Source organism: Aptenodytes forsteri, unplaced genomic scaffold (genome assembly GCF_000699145.1).
Source record: "Aptenodytes forsteri isolate BGI_AS27 unplaced genomic scaffold, ASM69914v1 Scaffold145, whole genome shotgun sequence".
Lineage (NCBI taxonomy): Eukaryota > Metazoa > Chordata > Aves > Sphenisciformes > Spheniscidae > Aptenodytes > Aptenodytes forsteri.
In genome coordinates, this window is record NW_008795122.1 from 3,761,164 (window position 1) to 3,786,058 (window position 24,895).

The window sequence follows — 24,895 nt, forward strand, 5'->3', positions numbered from 1 at the left end:
CATATTTTACACATCTAAACCAAAAAGTTCTGAACGTCACTATTTATGTTTTATCATGTACTTGGCATTCCTTTTATTGCAATCCAAAGAATTCAGGTATCTAAAGAACATTTAGTATAGATGATAAAATATGTAGGTCTCTACCCCTCAGAAAACATTAACTTTTATTTAGTATTTCTGCTATAACAAAGCATGATTTGCAAAAATTCTCCTGATTTTATGAATGTACATCTTTTAGTCTTTTTTTTTTTTAAACTTTAACTGCTTATATTACTATCAATACAAAGCACCCTTTCCATTCGCATTTCTCTTTATCTGCAAATAAAATCTGAAAACTTCTGCCATACCATTTATGAATGCAGCACGTTTGCTTTCATTTAGATGCTCTTTTTAAGTTGGCATTCCTATATTGAACAAGTACCATAAGTCTATATTTTTACAGGAATGTTTATCTCTGTCCATAATTATTATTCCATTGATGTAGGAGGCAAGGTACTTTGATCCTATGAAGGCACATGTGTCATAAAAAACTTAAAATGCTGTCACTGAATTAAGTTTCTTAGCTGATTTACTGGAAGTCCTAAAATAGCAGACCCACCCAGTGTTTAGAAGTAAATATATTCTTGAATATAAACGATCATGCTTAAGGCAATATTTTAGGCAAATGGATGCATACATGAGAGAAAAATGGATTGGTATTGAACCAAAAGAGTTAGGAGAGTCCAGTGCAGAAAGGAACCGGAAACTTAGGTTAACAAAAGGAACAAAAAAAGGGAGAAGATGGAGAACTCAAGAGAAGGAGAGATCTTTAATAGGTATAAATCAAGAAAATATTACCATAGGGAGGAAGAAAATAATTTCACCTTTTAATAAGTCAGATTTTACCAGTACACAACTTTTCAAATCTATCCCATTTTTTGCAAGTGAGCCATGTAGGACTCAATTTTTAAAATAAAGACTAATGCTATATTTTGTTAAATTTAAATGTCTTTAATATGGATTTTATATTCTTCACATTTGATTTTACATTTCTACAAACATCTTTAAATTACAAGTACATTAGGAAACCAGAACATTTTATATTAAGGCAGAAGAACAATACTTCTTGACTATTCAAAACTATTCATAAAAAATTCACAAGTGCCATATTCTTCTTTTTCTATGTCTTCACTACAGTACTACCTCTCACAGAAAATACTGGTATCAGCATCAAAGGAAAAGGTCAGCAATCTTCCACATCAGAAGTTAGGACAATACTCTCAACATGGAAGGTAGGATGGTCAGAGAGGTAGCAAGTGAAAAGCTTCAGAAGAGATGGTAGCTAAAAAGAGTCAGGAAAAAGAAAAAAAAAACAACAGGCAAAGATAAGATAACAAGATCGAAAAGGACAGGAAAAAACAAAATACACAGGAAATAGCAACAGTAACAATTGTGCATATTCATTTTAGAAACAGTACAAAAAGAACACTGACAGAAAAGGTGAGGAATAAGGCAGCCGTTCTTAAAAAGAAAGACGTCTACAGAAAAGACCTAGTATGGTATGAAATGCTCAGTTATTCCTCTCTTAAGGTGACAGGCCACTCAACTTTTAGTTTGAGCTAGTCAGTTCAAAGCAGGATTCCTGTGAAGTCAGTAGACTGAAACGGGCACCTCCAGAGGGCGATTCATCCCATCCTAAGGTCTGAATTTTAGACTCTGAATCACATATTTGAAATGTAATTAATTTTGTGAAGTTCGCTAGGTATTTGTGAACCTAGCAGCATATCTTTAAGCTGAATACTTATGGATAACAACATTTGGATTAAAATAATATGAGAAACAACATATTTTCAACTTCATTTACTCTGAACAAAGAGAGTTTACTAATGACTTTCATCTACACAGAATATGTAACAGGTTTGTGCTGCATGATATTTTTTTATTACTGCACATTACTTGTGTTCACTATACTGAGCACAAAATGAAGTCTGACCAAATAAAAGAAAGTTTGCTTTTCTATTAGGACTAATTATGGACTACTGGGGCTTTAAGTTTATCTGCTCTAAGTAAAAACCAAAGCTTGACATCACTGGGATTCTATATTCCCAACATTGAGACCTGATTCAGGAAGTATCACATTTAACTGATACTTAAAATGGCACTGCTGATATTTCAGTAATTTGTTACTGAATACAGTAAATACTGTTGTGAAAAAATGCTGAAATCCTATGTCATGGTCATGGATATTTACATTATAATGGTTATTTTAAATGAACTATAATTAAATACAAGATTCATGGGTGAAGGGCTGGTTTTAGAGTTGCTATATAGCTCAGTCTCTGTGCAGGAAGCTTCAGTATGGAGCAGGTCTGTGGGGACAACCTCTTCATACCACCTTCACCAGCTTGCCAGCCCAGATGCAAAAACAAGACTCTGCTCTTACAGAACTGCAGTACCAAAGCATAAATAACCAGAGAAGAGGATGGGGAAGGGGGCTTTCCTCCTGGGCACTGATCTGGGGGCTGGAATATACACCAAAGGGACTGTTCACATTCTGCACTTTCTTGTTAGTACGGAAAGTCTGAGAGACATAATCCTGGGACTGTGCAATTCATACCTCATTGGAGACCTATGCATACAATGGTCTTCCTTTAATGACTATTTCAGAATACAGTCATCCTGATACTGCCTATTACATGAGGACAACACAGAGCTGTCAGTTACAATGCAATTAAAAAGACATCTTTAAAATCTAAATATTGGTCCACTTGAAATGTGATTTTGCACTGAAGAATTTATATGATCTAAACAATTCTAGAGTCATGTAACAAAATAGTGTAACACTAATGCAAAACAACAGAACAGTAAGGGCTAATTATAAAATACAGCATGAAGTCTCTTATTTAGAACTTCTAAAAGTTGTATCTACATTTAATTTCATCTTCTTTTTGGAATGAACATAAAGAGTACAGCTATGTCAGTTTTTCAGTATTCGTATCTTCACTGGATGCCCTTAAAAACTGCTGCCCAGTGATGCAGACACTGCACAGGAAAGGGAACCCTATCACACAGCAATTTATAGTGTAATTCTTATGCAGACCTCTCTCTCTCCATTAGCAGAAATTAATACACTACCTTGCAAAAAGTAGATGTTACCACTCCAAAATTATTTGTGAATTGGCACCATAAGGCCTCTCCCTGCTCCACCCATTTTCACTCTTTCTGTCCCCAGTCAGCAATGGGGCAGTTTCAGAGGGGATGCTGCTCTGCTGTACATCAGCTCAGGGCTCAGTTACACTGAGTGTTGCTCAGGTGGACAGTTAAGGCGTTTTATGCATACCACCAAGTGAATATAAGAAAACGGGAGGTCCCTATCTCTGTATTTAAAAATAAACAAATTTTTAGCATAGTAATTCATGAAGACTAGTTATAGTCACTATATAAATATTAGTTAATTGCTCAGTTTAAAAAGTACATCATTTCCCTAAACATTTACTCCGCTATAATACCATATATACTCATGGGAATTATGCAGTAACTAAGCACATAAATGAACAAATTACTGAATTAAACTTTTTTTGCCAATTTCCTAATTTATTTATTTTATTACAGCTTATGGGTGAAATCCACACACTTATATTACAGCTTATGGATGAAATCCACACACTGCAGTCTGACCTGTAATGAAAGCCAATGTAAGTAATCCATTGTTCTACAGCTACATTTGGTTATGAATTAATTGAGTTTGCCTAGTCCTGTTGAATAATGATTAATTAGCAGTTTTGATTTTCAATTTCAGCATTATTACAATTAGGTTTTGCACACAAATTTTGTCACTTTTAAGTGCTATTGCCTGCCCATGTGCCTGTGCCCTGCCCCAACTGCTAGAATTAACAACAGAATTATATATAAAAAAACTGGCTTTGATTTTTTGATATCTAATAGTGTTTTTTCTTTAAGACCTGACTTAGGAAGACAGAACATTGGGGCAGTCATCATTCTCTAGTAGGATAATGCATTTTGTGATTCAGGTTGGCTCTGAAAGTCAATTTAAAGCCTTCCTTAGAAGCAACCGTGCTAAAGCAAAAATGCACAGAGAGTAAAGTACAGCTCAGCACAGCAGTTAGTCAGAAAGCTGAAGTCTCAATCTGTTTTCCATGCAAGCATAAAGCATAACATGTCTGAGCACTAAATACAAAATATTAGTGTAAATACTTACCTGGCTCCTCCCTTTTCACCCTATTATTTCTCCTGTGCTCATTACATTGTTTTTCATCTTTCCCTTCCTTCTGTTAAAGGAAAATAATTTCCTCCTCTCCATTTCAGTTTCTTCCTTTCACATTTGCTTTTTCCTACTCACCTGCACAATTTCTGAAATTCCAAAATTTAAAAGGGCTATGGATCCAATCCTGGGGCTGAAATACCAAGTCCTGAAAGCTTTTAGCATGGCTGAAGATCAATGACTTAAATTTTAAGTGTTTGTGTTCTCTCATTTCCAGCAAAGATATAAAATCACCAGAATAAAGTTTAGCAATGAAAATCTATTTAGATAACTGTAATCTTAGAATGAGATCAGCATTCTGTGAAGAGCTCTGCTCATACAGCAAAACATAACAACGATTTTTACTGATTTGGAACTATATTATTATCTCTGATACCTTATTTTTATGCTCTGCCGTTATGAGAAGCGGACGTCCGCTTCTCTCCTTTAGTAGCCATTTTAAATGATGCACTGAAGGCTTCAACAAATGAAATGATTCATGTCTTTAAATACTTTATAACCAGTTTATGATAAGATATTTAGAAGGAGATAAAAATAGCTAGTTAAGACTAGCATATTGTACACAAATGTAAACGTTTTTTCTCCTGTAGCAATTCATAAACATTTGTTACCTGTATCCATTACATACATTTTTAGATGCCAGGTCTTCTAAACACAAAATCCATCCTTACAAGATTTTTTTCAAGTAACTTAATAGCCATTATATCAAATGTTGTTTCACACATAGTATCAACATTTGATGTTTCACTGACATGATAACAGAAAGTCAGCTCAGTATAAGTTACTTTGTAGAGAATAGTGCCAAAACTTCAAGGTGTTACCTCTCAGTAAGCATGAACTCCTGCAGTCTTTAAAGATAAAATTACATATGACGAGCAACAAGAGTAGAGCCAATTTTTAGGGACCAACATTGACCAACTAAAAGAGTGATCTCTATATCCACTATAAAAATCTGCCCAAGAAAGAAACACCAAAATAGTTTTCCAAGAAAATGTACCCTCTAACAACAACAACAAAAAAGTATGTTTTATTTTATTAATGTTATGGTGATCTTGCTACCTAATCTATTTGTATTGTCAGGTGCTGAAAGGCTTACTAATTGATTACTGAATTTGAAACTTTTACAGAAATCATGCTTCTGGGTAGCTAAGTTTAGTCATAGACATAAGTATGCAATCATACATTAAGAAGGAAAACTGTTAAATAAAAGCTTAAGACTTATGAAAAGATCTGTGCCAACACCCCACACCCCCCCCGCATTCAAAAAACCCCTTGCATTTAGGGGGATGCCCTAAGACATCGGCTTTCAATCTTTCTGCAGACTCTTTAGTCTTTGTGAACAACTTTTAAGGGATCTGCAAAATAATAATTAAGAAAAGCAACCATCCTGTCAGTAAGCTTCAACTTATCGCCAGTAGGTGCAATCATCCACTGGATTAATTAATTTATTTATTTTTAGGAAGGTCATAGATCACAGAAAAATGCAAATCAAAGGGACCAGGCTTTAGAAATCCGAGATTTTTTCTGCTCTTTAGTAAGACAGACATTATCTAAAAGATAGTAATTCATCATGTGGAAAAAAATAATCACTTTCTAATGAGTACTACATGAAGAGGAGAAAAAGAACAAAAGAATTCATCTATGATCAGCAGATTTCAAATGATGGGACATGTCCCACTTGGAGAAGATGCAAACTGTATGTTGGGAAGGAGAGGCATTATTATTTTGCACCCAGCACTTCCACAGCATCTCATTTGAGTCCCTTTTTACTCGGCACTGGTGAGGCCGCACCTCAAATACTGTGTTCAGTTTTGGGCCCCTCACTACAAGAAAGACATTGAGGTGCTGGAGCGTGTCCAGAGAAGGGCAACGAAGCTGGTGAAGGGTCTAGAGCACAAGTCTTATGAGGAGCGGCTGAGGGAACTGGGGTTGTTTAGCCTGGAGAAAAGGAGGCTGAGGGGAGACCTCATTGCTCTCTACAACTCCCTGAAAGGAGGTTGTAGCGAGGTGGGGGTCGGTCTCTTCTCCCAAGTAACAAGCGATAGGACGAGAGGAAATGGCCTCAAGTTGCACCGGGGGAGGTTTAGATTGGATATGAGGAAAAATTTCTTCACTGAGAGGGTTGTCAGGCACTGGAGCAGGCTGCCCAGGGTGTTTAAAAGACGTTTAGACATGGCACTTAGGGACATAGTTTAGTGGTGGACTTGGTAGTCTTAGGTTTACGGTTGGACTCTATGATCTTAAGAGTATTTTCCAACCTAAATGATTCTATGATTCTATTCTATGTTTCATTTGTCTGTCTGCACCTGCAGTGCAGAACCCCATACACAGGAGGCAGAAGAAAGTATAGTGGGACAGAAGAGAAGCTTTAGATGGGAGGTATTTGTGGGACCATTTGTACCTTTGCGTGTAACTGTTCCTGGAGTAAGCAGGAAAGTAGGTTTTCCACTTAAAAGGGTCATGTACAGGAAACAGAGAAGAAGCTGGGCTTCCAGAAGACACACGGAAGGGCGTAGCTAGGGCAAGTGTGGAGTGAGCTAGATTCAGATAAGAGAGCTGTAGCCATGTTCTGTGGTAAAGTGACTTCCAACTGACCCCAATATATCTATCCAACTGTGATCTCTCCAACTCTTACAGAAACTGTGTTCTGATCCCTATTCCAAATTCTTCATTCACATACGCTCATCCCCAGTCCTACCCATACACCCCATTACTGCTTCTGTACCCATATGCCTTGCCTAGACTCATGAATCCCTCTCTCCTGTCACTCACAGATGACACCAGGAAATAACCTTTTTCCACACTACAGCAGAAGTCGCTCTCTCCTCCCTCACATGTTCCTTTCTGATACAAGGCAGATTCCCCTCGATCTCATATTCAGCTAGTAGCTTAAGCCTGAGCAAAGACAAGTTCAGAATCATGTAAGTTAGTAACAGGTATTCAGCAAGACAATATAAGAACATGCACAAACCCCCTCATTTTCCATATATGTATCAAAACACACGAGTAAGAAATATGGAACAAAAAAAGATTATACAAAGCATGCTCACCTGCCAACTTTCCTCAGTTCTTTTTAAAACTATTGTCAATAACATTTGTTTCCAGTATTTTGTTTAAATTTCATAAAATACACTACAGTAATTTTAGATTAGACAACTGATTTCTTCAGGATAAACGTATTTATACCATTTCAATAAGGCTTATAATTTGGCATTTCTCAAATTCGACACCACCATAATTCCTAACATAAAGATGCGCAGTATGTTGGAAAAGACAACATCTCTACAAATTACTTACGGATGTGCTTGTACGGTACTCAGGACAATGGGAAGTAACCTATGTCAAGGGAAACTAAAAGCACTGATAATACAAATACTTTATGATTCTGGAGAATTTTCAGTAGGAAAAAAAAAAAGTAATAAGAGACCTGATATGAGGACAAAGAAGATTTTTACAATGTAAAACTATGATTATGTCAGGGAGCTGACATAAATTAAAAGAAGTTGGTCAAATAGAATTGGTGGTTTTTTTAAATTAATAAACAGATATTGTAATAAGACATGCTAATACTTGTGAGGAAAGTTTACATCTGTTAATAATGACAGAATAGAAAAGTTTAAAATCTGTTTTTCTGGCAATGAGAAACCAGGTATTAATTCAAAGATGGATAAGTATTTTAATCTAGTGGAGTTGACAAGTTTAATGTTTGTCTGATGAGCACCCAAGACTTGAAAAATTATACTCGCTTCTCAGAAAACTAAATCTACTAGTCATGAGTATATATGAAAAGTAGGGGTAGCGAAGACTTTTAGTGATGCTCAAGGACAACACAATGGCTAAGAACCCCACAATTCTGTTACTGGGGAGGGCGTGGTGGGGACAGAAGGGTTAATGCTACCAGACAGCTCTTCCTGGCTCCTTTCTGGGAACCTCTCACTGTTGCTTCTAGTGGAGAAGCATGCAACCCATCTAACGCTGAGAAAGTGGGGAGTGCTTTCTACCTTTTCATACACTCCAGAACAGCGGTTCCCATATTTTTGGAACAACAGATCGTTATCAGCCCTTAACATTTTTCAAAAACCACCATACACCCATCTGATCAAACTTCTAATTGGAAACACTATTTAAAACACTGTTAACTATGTTTTTAGCCAAACAGCTGTTCAACTTACCATAGCCTTGTAGTCCACCAGGGGTTTGTGGACCACAGCTTGGAAACCATTCCAGCTGTTTCAAAGGTACAATGATGTCTTCTACTCCATCCCTCCCTCCAGACCTTCTGGTTGCTGTGTGAAACATTTCTGCTTCTTTATCTGATTTCCCCTGGGATTAATTTTAGGGCCTGCTACTGCTTTTCGCTTTCTGAAGTAGCAGCAAACTGGCATTCTCCATTGCCCACAGGTTTGTAAACAAGAGAAGTAAAACTGATCTGCCCATCCATAATATTGCTACTGCCAGATAAAGGAACAAACAGAAGCAGAGGATAAAAAAATATCTGCAGATTTAGGAAAATGGGACCAGTTTACATTTGATTCATGTTTGAAAATTTATCAGCAATCAATGAGGACTACAAACTTTTAGTTACAGAAAAGCTATAATTGTGCACAGGTTGGATTTTGGCCACAGCTGGTTCAGGACAAGTGGACTTTTCAAGACCAGTAAACAGTTGGGTTTTGTGCACTTGAAAAGATGCATCCACAAAACTATGGCAGATAAAACTGGTGCTAAGCAGCCTTTTGTCATCTTAAAGATCACCCAAATTAAACAAAACAGTGACCAAAGGCCCCTTGTTCTTCTATGATGAGAAACAGGGAGTTATAGCCCCCTATTAAACACTTCCATGTATTCACGGCTTTAGAGACCTTTCCCACATTACCACTCCTCAGTCAACATTCTTCCGAACTGAGGTATCCTGATGCATTTACTGTCCCTGCAGAAGAGCTATGCCATACCTCTTAGTCATCCTTTTCCATATCATATACAGTTCTCATCAATGCTCAAAATTGACCAGCATGCCAGTGCCATTTCTCTGTTTCAAATACCATTTTGCCACTTTTTGCTAGCATCAGCTCCATCCAGAATGATTTTAGGAAATTAGCAGGAGCTGCTAAAAATCCGTGCAAACACCAATAAGATGGCTTGAGAGCCCTGGCTTCTCACAGCAGCAAGATACTACCTATCAGTTTAACGGTGATATTTCACCCCTGTGACAGGCAGGAACTCCAGGATCAAAACCTGTACTTCAAGCTCGTCAAGGCTGTGAAATCCTGAGAAATAGGCAGGAAGAATCTTCTCTTCAACTTGCAGCCCCTGCTGTGGTTCGAAAGAACAGCTACAAGTCCCTGCCTTCCTGAGCGGCAGGACTGGTCACAGCCTGCTGAGCTCACAGCTTACGGGCTGATGGCTGCTGTAATCCAACAGCCACTGCCTCTCTCTGCTGATAGATATGGCTGAACAGCGGGGTCAATGATATCTGGCCTCTGTGACAGCCATGGCTCCTGGATCACCACAGGTCCTGCTGCGAGATCCTTCTGCAACTCTTCAGGGTCAACATTAGGTCTGACTCCAACTGAGTATTTTCCTTTTATCATCTGCAATCTTTATCACTGCACTTTTTCAGACCATTTAGGAACAGGTGGACCAGCAAAGGCGCCAGTACAAATCTTTGTGAGGTGGCATTGTTAAAACTGTCCATTAGTTGCTATACTGTTCCTTATCTTGTAACCCTTTACTAATCTACGAAGAATTTTAAGTAACTCAACACTTCATTTTCTTAACAGTCTTTGGTTATGGAGCTTTTTTAAAACTTTTGGGTCACCTTTTCCTGTGTATCTGTTGACTTCTTCAAATAACTAGCAAAGCTCCAAGACAAAACTATCTTGTACGAAAGCCAAGATGATGGTTGCCTGTTACACCTATCCATGTTCCTATTAATTATATTCTTTATCACATTCACTGGCATTTTGTCTGTCATGGTAGTCAGACTTATTAGTCCATTAGTCCACGATCATCCCTAGAGTCCTTTTTAAAACTAGTGTCACATTTATTACTTTCCATTCCTCTGTTATCAAGGCTAATTTAAGTGATAGATTATACAACACAGTTCATGGCTCACCAGTTTCATTTCTGAATTTCTCTAGGACTACTGAATGAACAACATGCTATCTGGCAATCTGTTAACGTTTATTCAATCAAATTGTTAAAAAATGTTTTATTGATATTTCAAATCTGAAATATTCCCTATAAAGAACAACTTTTATGTGGGGATGTCCCTAATGTCCCTGTAATAAACCTTGCCAATGCAAAGAGTTCACTTGTTTCTGTGATGGCTGTCTTTAAATATTCTCTTTATCCGCAGTTATCTATTGAACTCACCTCCCTACTAGCAAAATTTACACTTAAAAGTTTTTTGGCTTTTAGGATTTTAGCCTGTTGCATTTCAAAATCTTTTTGTTCTGCCTTATAATAGGTACACATTTAACTTGCCAGAATTGTGCTCTTTTCTGCTCTGCTTGCTTGGATTTCACTTTTTGAAAAACCTCTATTTATTTCTAGTAACTTCCTTTACTGTTCAGTTTTGTTGGACAATTTTTATTCGATTGGGTTAGAATCAGAAAGCAAAGTCCCCATGTCTCTTTTAATATTTATTTAAACTGTATCTTCATTTGTATGCAATTCTTTTTTAAACAATACTGGACTTTTTTTTATTTTAATCTTCTTCTCTCCTACAAGTATGAGAAACTTGAGTATGATATGAGATATCGCTACTGAATGGCTCTTCCGTAGTCACTTCTTGTGTGCTAATCTAGACTAAATCAAGGGCTGTCCCCCCTCTTCTGGATTCTCTACCTGGTTTGCTCAAAAAGTAGTTCTTGATGATACCTAAAAATACAGCCTGTGCATGATGGCCGAATGTGGCCTAATGTTAAGTTTATCCAATCTATATATAGATAACCGAGAACTCTGGCTATGACCAAGCTTTCGGGTTGTATAGCCTCTCCAATCTCCCACACTATTTCACACTCACTGTCTCCATCCCATCAACTAGTCCAGAGCTCTTACTAGACTTCTCCTATTCAGATACAGAACCACTTGTAATTGTTTTGTGGATTATTCTAATAAAATTAACTTATTTGACTATATTTTCTTTGGTATATACAGTGCCATTTGTCTGCATAGTCCAATCTACCATCTCTGTATCAGCTAGGCACTAAACATTCTATCATCCCTGTCTCATCTATACACTGACATTTCAGTGTCCCTTTGAAAGAAAGAAAAGGGATACATGCAGACCCGCTTCCAGAAAGAGGGTGACATACCTGGGGAATTCCTGATGGAATTCATGCTTACCACTCTTCTGAAGAATCATTACCTTCAAGGCACAATGGAAATGGAGCACTACGAGATAGCAAGGTACCAAGGTACCAAATCAAAACTAGTGTAGGTTCCTTCTCAATAGAGATCAGATGGCATTTGAAAAAGCACTGACCAACAGTATGGCTGGAACAACTACTTGTGGTTATTCAAGATGTCTGTACCAAGAGATGCTGTGTCAGGAAGGGAATGCACTAAGGAGCAGAAGGACACTATGAAAGTATAAAAAGTCCTTTAACCTTTTGTACACACTGCAAAATTTCATAACATTTGCATTTACTTCCTTCTATGAGAAGGGAGAGTCTGTTCTTACTGCTGTGGAGAAGAGAAGAGAGGGATGCTTTCAGGGCACAATGCCAGTAACTATTGACTTGGGTTTGACCGTTGAGAAGGCCTCCGGGGCTAGCATTTTATCTGTTGGCTGCAACTCACTTCTTTCCCTTTTGTGAGGCCTCTAGTTGGAGCACCTTCTTTCTGCATTAAATATGATGTGACATTAGGCACAGCAGAATCCAACAGCTACACTGCAGTATCCAGTGGGTATTTATTATTATTTATTTGTATTACCATAAATCCTGGGAGCCCTCACTCTGGACCACTTCTCATTATGCTGGGCCATGAATAAACACACAACAAAAAGTAGATGTACTTGAATTCTACATAAAGAGACAACAGAGAAATTATGGCAGAGTACAAATGCAATGACACAGTACTACTGTGGTAAGTGTTGGCATTAATACACCTGCAATGTAACTGTTGTCTAGTTTGATTGTTTTAAGCTTTACAATACATAAAACTTTTAAAAAGATATTTAAAGGAAGATAGCGAACAGTTCTGTTTATGAAGAAGTCAACCAATACATGAGAGGCAGCTGAGGAGAAAATATCCAGTGTGGTCTGAAAATTTAATGACCGAATGATGGAAGCTGGCATCATATGTTGATCAAAACCAGAGTCAACCTCTTGATACTGAAGGAGAGGTATCAGGTAGAAGTAGTCTTGATGGGCCTTGAAAATAAAGACAGATAGCTTATCTTTATTGCTTTAAACTGAAGGAGGAAATTGAAAATACCAAAGGAGTAAGTTTGGAAACTGGTATTTATAGTAGAGTAGCATTTTGACTAGATAACGAGCATTGCAAGACTGCATTTGTCAAGGCAAAAGAAAAGATTTGCTAATAAAGAGACGATCCATGGAAAACCTGGATGAAAAAAATAATCGTCTGACGGAGAAGACCGTCCTTAACGGGTTGGAAAAAGATTCCCAAACCTCAGATTTAGCCTAGATCTCATGACTTAAAACAAATGACAGCATGATGGTGTCATTCATACAGGATGCAGGGCGGTTTTGTGAGGGCCTCAACCTAAATATGAAAAACAACTACTAACAAAAGACCAATAGTTGTAACTGAAGAACTGGAGACGCTACTGAAGAAAATACTCATGCATTAGATCTGCTTAGGAGTGGAAAAGAACATGGGAGGTGTATGAAACACATAAAACATTGTTTTTCCTATAAATACTGTGAAATGAGAAAATTCTTTCATGTCACATTTATTACTAACTTATTACAGCTATCTATGCTACCACATTTTGACTTTCAAGTGTTGAAGAAAAACAATGTTCGTGATGTTATAATATGATGGGTGCCTCATTCGACATAAACAAAAACATGCTACATCCAGCTTGAAGACAGGACAGTCACGATACAAGCCAAGCGCAAACAGCAGCGGAGAAAAAGGTCTCACAACTTAAACTTACAACAACTAACATGCTGAATGTTCAGGCACATTCCTTTGCTCTTCCTTCTTAGTGCACAGAACCAGGGCTATCACCTCGGTTTGCCACTAAAGGAAACTTACTCTCTGTTGCTGTAGTTTGGCATTCCAGCTCTTGAAGTATTCCCAAGCCCACACAATGTGTAGCTGTGTAGCAAATGCCCACTCCCTACATTCCACAACATCAACTCCTTCTCTTGGTATCTGCTTTCTTGCTGTTCTCCTAGTTTCAGTCATTTACGGCATCACGGCATGGGTTAAACCAAAGAAACAATCAGATCGGGTGCTCGACAATGGGGGTTAGCAGCAGTGAGTAGTGGAGAGCTGGCTAGAGCAGGAGACAATTCAGAGTTCCTTTTCTTCCAAAGAGTATTTGTAACAGCACTACTGCAGGCAGAACTGAGCTGTGCCCTGACATTATCTCCCTCAAAGTACTGGGAAGTTGCCATCACAGGAAGGAGAAGCGGTCACACCTAGGTGATCTGCCTCTCAGTGGTGATGAGTGAAAAAATTGGATACATGTGAAACATCCAGGGGATTCCTTATACCCCACTCACTAGCATGTCACTTTCCTCCCTTTTCTCCTCTGAAACTAGATCTATTCTGAGGCACTTCTTTTGATCTGCTTGGGGGTGGGGCGGGCACGGCTAGAAGGCCGTGTTTGGGGTTTTTTTGCAATCACCTGATCTCCCTCTCCTTTTCTTTCTTTTACCCAACTTAGTGCAAGTAAGAATAAATATGGCCAATAGGATTAAAAAGTGAAAACAGTAAACCATTAGGTCTAAACATTTTAAGAACAAAATATGCTGATCAAGATTTTTTATGCAAAATGAAACATCCAGTGTTCTCAAATCTTGGTTTCATTTCATATTGAAAAATCTCGATTTCATTTTATATTGCAAAATCTCTAAAGAATCACTGTTTTTTAACAAGAACTTTGAAAATTCCCATCCTGTAACGAACATAATGAAATTGTGTTTTGAGCTCTGTTGAAGATGATACATATCAAAATCATTAAGTTCTGTGTTTGAACAAGAAATTATGGCTTCTGCTTAGCACTAATTGTAGTTTAGCATACATAACCCATTGTCCTCTGTTCTTAGTTGTAACTGTCATCTTGAATCCCCAATTTATACAGGTAATTCACAACTAGTCACTGAGTCTTCTTCAAAGCCCATATACTCCCCTTCAACAGAAAAAAAAAATTAGAGAAAAACACTTACTGGAAGTTTTAAACTTAAATCTATCATATATTTGGTGCAATGAGAAATACCAGTAGCTATGCGTTTAGTTCTCCTTTCAGGTATATTTTTGACATCCGTTTTCTGGTTTTTGGTTTTGTTTGTTTTGTTTTGTTTTTAATTGGACTCTCTAGTCTGCTTTTGATCTGAGTTTATGATTTCTTCTTTGGTCTTGCTCTTTCTTCAAATTACTTTCATTTCATGCTGCTCTTGTGCCAAGCAAAAAAAAAAAATTCTGTCCTCCTCAATCTTTACTCACCAATTATTATCTGTGTCCTTGCTCCATGGGAAAGAATCTCTAATTGTCCTTACATACAACTCCTCTAGACCTTTACAGCCCCTTAATAATTATTCACAAATTCAGTAACATTTCCAGTTTTTCCATTTTTCAGATACTAAGACCCCATTGAAAACATTCTTGTATTTGAATACCAGAAAGGAAATACGGCATCATAAAAAAGGGCATGGAGTTTATAATACCCCTTTTGTTATACAGGGAAAACACCTACATGTAGTTTTTCCTCATTTGTATATAAAAATAGGAGCCATAGCAATGACTGTACCCATAGCTACAGGAAAAGAACTTCCTCCTTAATCCAAGTATAGTTATTTATAGTTATTTTGGGTGAATCCACTGACATATGATATGGGTAATTATTATTGATTAAGCACAAAGTACTTAGGTACAATAAAGTATGTAGTTCCTGCCTAAGACTATAGCTAATCAGCATGCATGATCAAATTCACTCATAATGCCAGCTCAGTTTAGTTTAATTTAACCAAGTTACATTGACACAAGTATAAGTGTATATTTATTAACATTTCAATGTTCAACTCAGCAAGACAATTATGTTAGTAAATCGGTTTGCAATATCTACACAAGTATTGGTGGTATAAACAGTTTTTGTAGATCTATAAATTTCAGAAAGTTTATGGGTGAAAATACAGAGCAAGTCAGAGACACACTATTCTGAAAATAAAGAAAACAGACAAATTAAAACTCCCTACCTAACAGCAGTACGGAAGGACTCCAGGTTCACATGGTGAATTACCCAAGAATAATGAAATGTTTAATGGATATATTATATATATTTTCTAAAAAGAACTGAAATCAATTCACATAAGTCAAACCTCTTGATTCACCTTTTTATCATTATTAGTTTGTCAACATCATTAAAGACTAACTATGGAAAAATTCAATCATTTCAATGTACTTACAGCTGAATTTTCTCATCATGTGACCAACTATCCACAAAGCCTCAGTGCCATTAAGAAGTTTTGAGGAATATATTATTTGGTACTGCCAAAAAAACATAATTAAAAGAATGCATGTAAATTATATTAATTTTCTAATTAGAAATGTTTTATGATTATTTCATGTCTAAAGTACATTTGGGGGGAAAGCAGGACTTACATTATCCCAAAAGGCAGGTTCCAGCACAATCAATGATATACTGACAGAATTCACAGTAAGGAGTCACAGTAGAGTCCTGATCTTGCAACTGAACTTTCACAAAAAGAACCCTGCACTATTGCAGAATCTCCTTAATTTCAATAGGGCCCTACCCACACACAATCAATTACAGAGTCCGCCTATGTGGGAGTAACAACAGCGAGAATGGAACCTGTTCCTCCACACACCTGCAAAAATATCAGGATAAAAAAAAAATAAAATTAGTAACATGCACAAAAACCTACTGATAGCCTGTTTTATTACAGCATTTAGCACATAATAAAGGAGTTCCATACATCTTTAAGTTGCATATTATTTATAGGAATTTTTAGCTCCTTCTTTAAAGAATGTTGGCTTAAAATTGCTTATGGATTTTACATGTAGTGACAGCACATTATGGGAGCTTTTACTGATATGTATTTGAAATATAAATTTTTAATTATTATTTTCTAAAAATTAATTATTCTCATTTCTTTGGTCTATGATGCAAGTCCCACAACACCCATTTTGGGGACACAGCATAGGCCTGTGAATTTATTGAGGTCTTCATGATCGTGAAAGTATCCCCTGCCTAACATTACACAGAAAATTTAAAAATGTCAGACATCTGCCAAGTTAGTGCTGCCTACCGGAGCCTGCGAAGTGAGTGAACCAGTACCTCTGTCAAGTGCAATCTGCCCATTTCTCACTGACTGAGAAGAATGGACAGACCATACCTTTCAGGACAATCGTGGTGCCCCTAATCATGCAGCTACAGATTTAGCATTTCCCAAGTTGCAATGCAATGTGGTAACTTGATGCAGCCAGACCCTAATATTGTTTTCTGTCCCTGTGCCTAGCTCCACATCTTTCTTCACAAAGGAAGTTAATTGGAATACAACGCATGTTTCCTGCACTGCTCCAAGAGTGTAGGTTGTAGGATGGGTCAGGGACACATAGCTGCAGTCTAAATTACAGTCAGTTTCTGGGGAGAGCTGAAAATACAGTTTTACAATTTTGACAGCCTAAGGAATAGCTCAGAGCTGACATCCAAACAGTCAAATAAATGAAATACTGAAGCTGTCTCAACAGTTCCCTTCTCTGACGTGGACAGGAGAAACACACATCTAATCCAGGTATAGAAACTACCATAAAATGGAATGATTCACAAGTGGTTTGGGAGACTAGAAAGGCCCTGGCAAAAACAAGGTTTTTTTCATGACTAGCGGAAGTAATGAAGTCTAGTTACCTATCAGCATGCTTGTACGTGCCATCAACACACTTGTGCAGTAATCCCAGGTTGACATTACCCTGGCTGGTTTCCCGTTCCCTTCTAAACAGATTTCCCTAAATTCCTGCAGAAAACACCAGCTTCTGACTTCTAGGAGAACAAGAGGCAGCTCACATTGTGGCTAGGTCTGAGCTACACATGCGTTGACTGGCAGACCAACCAAGCATGCTGATCAACAAGTCAACAGGTTGAACAGAGCAGAAAATTTTTGAGTCCATGCTGCAGCTTTTTCTACCCCGGGGGCACTAATTTAAGTCCTTTCTCTACTCCCAGCTGCTAAGTTTCACTCAAATTGTAGAAACTTGACTTTGTGACCTCTATCTCTATATCAAATGCAGCTGAAATTAAGCAGTGGATTCAAAAGTTATTAGGAGACAACACAATCCTATATATCTTGTTTTGTTCAGAAACTGGGCATGAAAACACTGTAGCATAATCACTGTGAAAATAACTAATGAGTTTTATGTCACTTATTGTTTTCATTCAGGAGTTACACCACGAACTCAGCTATAACAGAACACAGATTTTTATGTGGTGATAGCATAAATGAATCCAGAGAATGTAGAGACTGTTTCAATAAAACTGGCTTTGTTTTGCCACTGTGAACAAGGCCCTAAATATATGTTGCTTCATAAAGGTGAAAATTTAACAGAAATAAAATTTTATATATATTTTTTGAACTTACCAAGACTGTAGTAGACTGCCCTTCATGGAGATCCCTGCTTCTCTTCCAATTCCATGCTGTCTCTCCTAAGGCTTAAGAGAAGTTCAGTGATACATAGCTCAATAAAAGAACAGTGACATTAAGTCTAATGAATCTATTCAGTATACCTGGACTTTACTTTTGTGGGGTTTTTGGTTGGGTGGCGGTTTTTTTTAGAATAAGCATAGTGATTTTTAAAGAGTCGCCTTAAAATCCTGATCCTACTGTCTAGATCCAGATCCTGATATCCAAATTTAGGGAATAATTTTTTAAAATATGCAAGTTCCAGTTCTCTTTTTTATAAATGGCATCCACAGTGCTCTGCTTACCCTTTCTACTGATCTGGGACTAAATTTTGACTTGTGTGTTTCTCACCAAAAAGGCATAGTTGAAATCAGCGGGTTTTATTTGTTGTTGGATTCCAGGAACTGATGAAAGATGGAAAGAAACTGAGAAAGTATAATGACCTCTCCAAAACTCCAGTAAAAAGAAGAGAGACAAAGAGTAGTCAGTGTGGAAAAGTTAATAGAAAACGGGACATTAGAGGAAAGGTTAGCAGGAAACAATGGGTATAAGAAGAGTCAGGGAAGTGAAAGTGATTTAATGAAAAAGGGGATGGAATAAAAGAAACAAAATTATCTTCTTAGCAGAGCAATGCGAATGGGCTTTTCAAAACTGTTTGACATTGGCCTATCTCTTCTTCTACTGAAGTAAAAGCATTACATCAATTCCAAAAATGCTTTAGGAAAACCTGTAAGCCACTTAACTTGAACCATTTAACTTTAAGCATATGGAGTATCTAAACTCTGCTCAGCTAAACAACTAAAGAAGTACTTAAATTCGAAAATAAATTTAAATCATCTTGTAATCATTCACTATGTCTGTAGTATTGAGCATGCATTCAAATCTGAGCCCCAACTCCTTACCCTGCTAACATGCAGACTCACACTTTAGCGCTAGTCTGGATCCAGCCTATTGGTTATCAGATAGGCAAAGTCAAGTACAAGACACAAGGGACTAACGTGGATTCAAACTCTTCTCTCAAAAGCCATACTCATGCAAGTATTGTGACTTAAGTACAAGATTAATTGTTTGATGACGCAGAATGTAAATAATTAAGTGCTTAAAGTTAATTCAGGAATCAGGTCTCAAAAAGAAAACTAAAGAAAAAGTGGCTGAGAAAGAAAAAGAAACAGATTGTTCAATCTGTATTGAAAATAAATGACCTCTGGGTTATATCTCAATGCACTCTGCCTGAAAACTACTGCTTCTTCCTGGCTTAAGTATTACATCTTATTTTTAATACACGAAATGGTAAATAACCCTGGCAAAGGTTAAATTAGTTCAGTGGTTGATAACAGTACTAAAGTAATTCTTAACACAGGGTGTAGTTCAGTTATTGGTATAAAGGGTTCATCAACGCTCCTGCCTATTTAAACACACTTGCACTTCCAAACCCAATTTGGTAAATAGCTGGGAGAGGGTTAATATGCCATATTCCAATCTCTATGGTAACAACCGTAGAGATAGGAGAAAATGTGGAAATCATAAGCCACTAGTAAGGTTCTGTCCCTTTTACTCCTTACTCTACAATACAGTTACTAAAGCAAAACAGAGATTGAGCCACTTTTTGAGATACCAAAAAAGGTCTGGGGCATCTCTCAGCATCCTGTGAACTTCTGATCATTGTGACATGTCTCCTGAACTACGGATCATTCTGTGCACCGTTATTTTAAGCTGTCACCTATCTAAATGACCAGGAAGCCAGTCTCAACACTCAACTATATTCTTACACACACAACCCCCTGCTAGGGGGGATTCCATCCTTTATCTATAGCTGCAAAAAAGGAAACTCCCTGTTTTTAAGATGTATGCTTAATAAATCCACACATATAAGAATCATTACTTAATGAAGGTAGGGCGCTAGAGTAAGATTAAAGACCTGATAAGGCAGTGAGTTAAACATAGAATTAGTTCCTCTGTAGATTCAGCCGCCTTTTCATGAAATGGTTAAATAAAATAATGTTTTTGTTATTCTCAGGAGAATTATGAGCATTACTAAAATTTTATAAATGTTTTGAATCTCAGATTTCAAAATTTCCCAGAAATTGGGAAACTAAAGAAGCAAATGAACAACTTATATCAAGCTGTCTTAAAAGAAATAAATTGAACAGCATAAAAGCAAACAAATCAGCACTAGCTAAAGCATTTCCAGGTCCCCCTCTCCTGTATTCATTTCAGTAGCATTTCATTTAAATGCAGACATACATATCTGCAAAGTTGAAGCTTCGATCTTTCAAACAATTCCACATATCTGAACTTCACTCCTCTAAGCAGTGCTACTGATGAAACTACTCATGTGAACAGCGTTAAGCACATGCACAGGACTAAGGCTAAAGCAAGTAATAAAGAAATTAGCTAGTGAATTCAGTGTATCACTAACAATTATTTTCGAAAAGTCAAGGACAGCTAAGAAGATAGCAAAGCTTGAGAAATTAACAGCTGAAATACTGGGGGAGGGGGAGAAATTAGGTTATGGTCCCAGCAATTACCCTACAAAAATCTAACTTCAATACCTGTTAAATAACAGAATCAATGCTAGGAAGAAAAAAGTAATAGAGCATCCCCTCAATAACTTAATAGTCACGACAACCACACTATTTTCTCACCATTTGATGAGTGTTCTTCAGTTCAAGGCTGAAGTTCATGGGTGCTGTGGAGAAGATCACTTGGCAACTGCTCTGCTCTAATTAATCCATGAATAAAGAATGGGCTGCAGTTTTCACAGATACCAAGCCAGCACTTCTCACAACCATTAAATCCACAAAAATATTAAAACATTTAGAAGTTACAGTTAGGCCATTTTAGCAAAACTTTACCACGGAACCTAAGTTTAATAACAAATCTTTCTTAAATCCTCAGGGATATGTTCATTATTATGAGTCAGGCCTATAGCTATGTTAGAATCAATATTATAAGATCTGAATGAAATATAGTAAATCCAACCTTTTGACTACACCAGTAGTCTTTATGCTACGTTAAGCATTCTAGAGGCTGAAAAAAAAATTAAATTGAAACTTGGCTATTGAAAAATCAGGAGGTAGTCTACAGTAAAAAAAAAAAAAAAGCTATTTTTTTTTTTCATCTGGAAGTTTATAGGAAATCTAATAAAGTAGATGCAAGTCCTAAGCCAGCACATACTTCTTGCAGTCCTTACTGCCTACAGAAGCATCCCTAGATCCGCTCTATACTGGCAAAATGAGAACTCTGTTTTCACTGTACAATAGTAAATGCTGTCCACTTCAGTCCTTTCTAGATTACAACCTCTATCATTGCTAGCAGACTGAAAATGCAAAAGTAAAGAATTCCAAATCCTGTATTTGTCAGGGTAAATCAGAGACTGAATGGCTACAGAAGGAAGTAGAAAACTCATATATGAAAGAACTGTTCAACTACAGTTACCAGGTTATTAAACTGAAACTTCAAACATCAACTGATATCAAATTTACAGAAGAGGTCTGAAGGGAGGCTTAGATGAATCTGTAACAGGGATCTAGAAGGCTGGACAAGCATCAGGGGCAAGGCAGGGCTCAAATTAGAAAAATGAACAGAAAAAGTTCTGGAATTCCCACTGGTGTATGTCCATATGTCTTACAAACACAGAATACCAAAATAATATGTAGATGTGCAATTATTGAAAAGATTATTATAATTACTACATGTGGGTGTATCTTGGTGCCCTCCAACTGGTCTAACCTACCTAGGAACTGGACCAGATGAAGGTAATGGAATAACATGCAAGTACCCAGGCAAGCCAAAGAATCTAACTAAAAAGTTACACAGTAATGACACAATGCCAGTTTTCATTACAACAAATTCCTCTAATCCTCATAGTTGTAAAATAAATCGCAGAAACACATAGCAAGGTAATTTGTAAAGTAATGTGTGCCTGAGTCAGAAGACAGCCTCCAGCTTTCTAATCATCCCTGACTAGCTATGAGTTTCTGTGCCATTTTGGCAGATAAGTACCTTGCTTTGGTTTTGCCACCTCTCAACTGGATCTAGACAATTCAGTATATCCAAGCACGAAGTCTGCTGCATATAGGAAACTCCAAGTACAGGAAGCTGGGGGGATGTCATCTCAGCAATGTGGGTTATTATAAGTCCCTCTCTTCCACTCTATACTGATTTTCTCTAGAATTTTAAACTACAAATTCAGGGTCTCAAGATCTTCCAGGGCCTAAATCCAGGATTCCTAAAGAAATGCCTACTAGGTCTCTAGACTGGATACAGTTGCCAACAGTTTCCCTCTCCTGACATAAGAGAACTTGTGCAACAAGGGGGAAAAAGCTGTCATTTCTCGAGACAGAACTTTCTCGGGGCTGGTGCAAGTCTATGGAATGAATGTGCCTAGGAGCCAAGGGCCATCAGAAACCTAACTGCATTTTGCTTGAAGAACAAAGCGCATTACTTTGACCTTGCCTCACTAACATAAATACATAACACGTATATGGAAGAAGAGACAGATAAAATAAACGGAAAACATTCAACTGCACACGCTCCTTCCCCTGGCAACAAGAGAACAGATAATATGACAAATGCTGGTCACGTCACTTATTACAGTATGAGGAGATTCTCTGACAATATAATGACACTCTGAGGAGAAGAATCTGTAACAGAGGACAGGCACTACTAGAAGGTGTTCATGTAGTGCTGTAATGAGAGCTGTATGAGGAAAGGAGTCCATTATAAAAACTGCAGCTTAACCTCATATTTGCTACCACAGCAGATAAGACTTCCACCATTCTGATGAGCCCAAGTTGTTTGGAACGGAAATTTGATCTAAAGAATTGACATCACTTTTGGTGAGGCTCAAAATCCCTTTCTCTCCCTTCTGTCCTCAGCTGTGTTCCTGCTGTGACTTTTTGGCTTCACTAGTCACTGAGGAAACAAACTGATGATCCTCTCCCAGATGCTACAGCCAGAGAATGCAATACCCACCTCGTATTACATGGATTTTCAGACTATAGCAATTGCCTTTCTCACTTGTTCTGATACTCAGTTAAATATTTACCCATTCTGATCCTTAAATTATTATAATTGTGCATTATTTAACTTAAGAGATATGGATTGAAGATGTAAATCAAGACTATTACATTAGGTTTATGTTTTGTGCAGTCCTAAGTAATACTGAGAATAATGGTTGTGTAATATCACTATTAGCTTCTTAAGTCCAAAATACAAGAACATAATAATGAAGAGAACTACTCAGTGTGCTTACACATAATAATACACATTTCAGTCTGTACAGGATCAGGGCCTATGTGCATTAAGTATGGAATCTGAGAGCAAGTATTAGATATTAGGGGATGTAAAAATTTCACTTTCATTAAAAATCTTAATGAAACCTTAGGAATGACATCTGAAGGGACAATAGTGTGATTCATGTAAGAGAATACCATGTCCTGTCAAACAGAATGACATACTATCTTCTATATCTTATTCTTATATTATGGTTGGAAAAATGGGTGAAAAATAATAACTAGAATTATTTTAGGGCAAAACTATACATAGTCTAAGTACAGAGAAGTGGTATCAGCAACATCATAATTTTATATTTTTCTTTACTGTTTTCATTGCTATTTCTACTGCAAAGTCCTCTTTTCACAGGCACATAGCCCTCAGAAAAAAAAAATTAGAAGACATTTACTATCATTCTTTTCAGTTGAAAGGCACACTTTTTGAAAATTTCGCTCACAGTAATTTTAATAAAATAAGAGAAAAAAATGTAAATACACTGCAAATCATTTATATTTCCTCCTTTTTAACAGAAAGGTTTTATGAACTTAAGTTTTTTCATCTGGCTAATTTTCACTGAGAACTTGGTTTAAAAAATTAGGAATCAGTTTCTTTAGCAATACCAAACTTCAAAACCGAGGAAAATATAGTAACATAAATGCATAATATTAGCTATGTGATTACTTACATGTTGCCTTGCACTACTTTTTCACTAAGGAGCTCCAGAATTACATATTTTCTGAGTAGCAGTAGTTTTCGTAGCCATGATGGTCTAAGCTTTTTGAGCCCAAAAGCTCGCTGTTTTCAACTGTGTCAGTTGCTTAAAAAAAAAAAAAAAAAGAGAAATTACCTCTCCCTTCAAAACTTGTTCTGCTTATATTTTTGTCAGTGCAGCTCTAGAAGGGAGCAATGGAATCATGAAAAGCATTAGGCCCTGAGCCTGCTAACGTTCGTCTGCAAGTAGTCCAACTGAGTTTAAGAGGACTAGCTCACAGACACGAAGGGAAGATTTTTAAAGTCAGTGGGAACAGAGCTCCCAAACTCTCATTATGTACTTTTGAAAATCTTCCCCAAAGTCATGGGAACAACAGCTCACAGGTCTGAGGCCTCTGCTTTTGACTGCTTTCCTTTCCCTTTTTAAAAAGCGTATCAGATAAAAAAAACCACTGAAGTCAAAAATCCTGAGGAGCCGCTCGCAGTGATGCGTTGGGTCTCTCTACAAAGGCAGGGGTCCGCACAGCCCGAGGAGAGCTCACAGGAAAGAATCCTCCAGCAGTCAAAAGTCAAGTGCAGACTAGTGGTTCGGGCGGCACTGTAGCCTGCCTTCCCTCCGTGGCTTTCAGCAGCTTGCAACCTCCATCTCGGTTTCCCCATCTGTGAAATGGGGATAGAAGCACTAACCCAACTATCAGGTACCTTATGATCAGCACCAACCATGAGCTGTTACTTTGTTCTCAAGCGCAACGTGGGGGGGGGGGGGGGGTGCGGCGTGAAAAAGTTCACGTTTTCCCCTGACTGA

At 37.4% G+C, this 24,895-nt stretch overlaps 1 long non-coding RNA gene across 4 annotated transcripts; it reads right to left on the reverse strand.

Annotated features, from left to right (window-relative positions):
• Nucleotides 1–789: 789 nt before the first annotated feature.
• LOC103897166 lies at nucleotides 790–24,198 on the reverse strand. 4 transcript variants are annotated; one of them, XR_657471.2, is made up of 5 exons: nucleotides 24,065–24,198; nucleotides 18,061–18,125; nucleotides 16,067–16,293; nucleotides 15,871–15,952; nucleotides 790–1,321 (listed from the first exon to the last, which is right to left on the reverse strand). It is a non-coding gene; the product is annotated as an uncharacterized LOC103897166 (long non-coding RNA). The 4 variants fall into 4 exon arrangements; XR_657472.2 differs by lacking the exon at nucleotides 790–1,321 and adding an exon at nucleotides 11,993–12,642; XR_002086158.1 differs by lacking the exon at nucleotides 790–1,321 and having other exon boundaries at nucleotides 15,409–15,952.
• Between the last annotated feature and the right edge of the window lie 697 nt (nucleotides 24,199–24,895).